Raw genomic sequence first — 2,743 nt, forward strand, 5'->3', positions numbered from 1 at the left:
ACGATACTTTGACTTGTAGGACACATAGAAATATTTATTAGTGAAATATTCGGAAACTCCTGTTACCTTCGTCAGCGCTTGAGTATCTAAGAAAAATTTAACAGAAAGGTTACCTTTTTTAAAGGTAACCTTTTGTTTATAGATCTGGTGCTCAGTCACCCGTTGTATAGAGTTTTATATTCTGTTAAATTTTTCATTTATCCTTACGATGAGACATACATAGATCCACATTTTCAACACCGCTTGAATATGAATTTTGGTACTTTTCACATTGATACTTGCATCGTACAAATCTGTCTCTAAAAAAAAGGTGAGAAAACATAAGTACTAAGGTAGCTTGGCACTGAGAACACAATACAAGAAGGACTAAACAAAACAATGAGTAACAATGATAATAATACTTTTCTATTTATACCATATACTTTCAATACACCATCTTCTTTTCTGTTGTCATTAGGACAAATTCAAGGTTTCTGTTTCAGTTAAACCAGTGACATACAACTAATATGTCATATTTACTTGTTAATTCATGTTATATCATTCAATACTTCAGTTGTCGCAGCATTTGCGGTGAAGAATAATTAGCCCAGCACAGTTGCCAAAAAACCCATTTTAAAAATGGTAAGCCTGCTAGAGGTGTTGGTCAGTGTCTCCATTGTCTTTACATTAGTTCACAGTCATGTTGTTTTTACCAAGGATCCAGAAAGCCAAAATGTGCGTGTAGGTGACAAGTTAAAGCTCAATTGTACAGTGAATCAATCAATCAACGACATGATCTGGACTCTGAATAATAGACAACTTGTTTCAATTGGAGTTACCAACACTAGTATACTAATGCCTAAGTTTTTTGGCAGAATCGCTGGGTTTGTAATTGGTAGCACTTACACGTTGGAGATTTCACCATTCACGGATGAAGACAGGGGATTTTACTGTTGCCAAATTTATTCTAATAACACCAAGATAAAAGAATCGATGAAAGCCCATGTACAGTCTATATCACCGGCAATCAACCCTAAATGCTTCTACAGTCTTCTGGAACAGTACACTGTCTGGATTGAGTGTAATTCTACAGTTAAAGGTGACATTGTAATTTTAAAGATTGACAACGGCACTGAATTGAAGCAATCGTCTACTATATTCCGTTCTTCATTTCAAAACATATATAATGTGACTTTCTTATGTATCGCAAGTAATATTTACTTCGAAAATTTTTATTCAAGAACATGCAGTATCATATTTACTTCAATAAGCTTAAAAATACTTCAGCGTACGGAAGCTTTACTCCATGAAGGTGATCCTGTCAAATATGTTTGTAACGCGTCATCTTATCCACCAGTAACAACTTACACTTGGACCCTTGACGGCCAATCTCTCGATAAGGCAAATGCCAGCTATGGTGATATTTACGTAACTGGAGATGGCGGGAAAGTTCTTCACATCCCTTCACTTAAGCTGCAGCATATAGGATTAGAGGTTAAATGTAGCGCTACAAATGGCCTTGATGCGAAGGCGAGTTTGAGAACTGTTTGCTTTGAACTTCAATATCATGTTGCAAATAAAAGTTTATATAAATCCTGCCCAGTGCCTACACATGTAGCAAGTACCAATGTCTTTAGTGAAAAAACACTCTTGAACTGGATGATAGTTCCTATCATTTTAGTGGTAGCTTTATTAACAGTATTCGCTATTACAATTTTTCGAAAAGTGTTCAAAACATCATAATGGAGTACAACACGCAATACGCACATAAACGCAATGACATCGATGGGCAATAATACGGATGTTAAATACTACAGTCGAGAAAGGACACCATCTAGATATCAAAGTACATGTTTTGTGATAACTTAGGCCTAGGTTGATTAGGCATGCGAAAATTGGTCGACATTTTTCTTCAATATTTTTTTTTCGCTCAAAATGTAGATCAAAATTCTGGCATGATTGAAATAGACGCTTTTCAAACTTTAAATAGATATTTTATAGTTTAGGCATTTAGGCTTATAATATATAGTATCAGCTAAAAAAATCCGGCCTTTAATGACCAGGTTGTGTGACACCAAAGTCTCTGAAGTTTGAATACCATTTACTGATTGTAACAACAAATTATATCCGCTAAGCCTAGTGCCCTAGGCCTCTAACTTGGCGGCCTATCTCAGCTGCTGTACAGATGTTCACTCAGGCTTTACTTGAACCGTGTCCGTTCGGGTAGACGTGTGTGCCTGCTTAAAAACCGACATGCGGACCCTTGATGTACGAGGCAATGAGGGTCACAGATCAAGGTTTTAAAATGATGTTCGTGTAAATTAGAAGAACAGTATGGTAATTTTAGAACAAGGGTTAATAATATGTGTAAATCGTTTAAATCACACAGAATCTCTGGAGAAACTCCGGGAAAGGCAGAAAGTTACGTTTTTTTGGAAAGGTTACCATTTTAAAAAGCTTAGCATTTTCTAAATTAACTTATAATGCTTCTATAATCAATGTACCAAATGATGTTATTTTACGGGTTATTAATTTGGCGTATAATTTTCTCTGGAACGGTAAGAAAAAAAAATGTTAATTGGTAAAAACATTAAAGGAGGCATAAATATGCCAGACTTTTCGTTGCAAATTAAAGCGCTACAGGTTACGTGGGCAAAAAAAGTATGTGTAGAAAGCATTTAAGGTGGAAAGTACTGCCCTTACATTATATACGCAACCTGGGTATTGAGGAATAATTATTCAATATGTCAAACATTACCTTAAG

The sequence above is a fragment of the Anneissia japonica genome, unplaced genomic scaffold (genome assembly GCF_011630105.1).
Source record: "Anneissia japonica isolate Jap-2015-1 unplaced genomic scaffold, ASM1163010v1 scaffold78867_len149426_cov127, whole genome shotgun sequence".
Taxonomy (NCBI): domain Eukaryota; kingdom Metazoa; phylum Echinodermata; class Crinoidea; order Comatulida; family Comatulidae; genus Anneissia; species Anneissia japonica.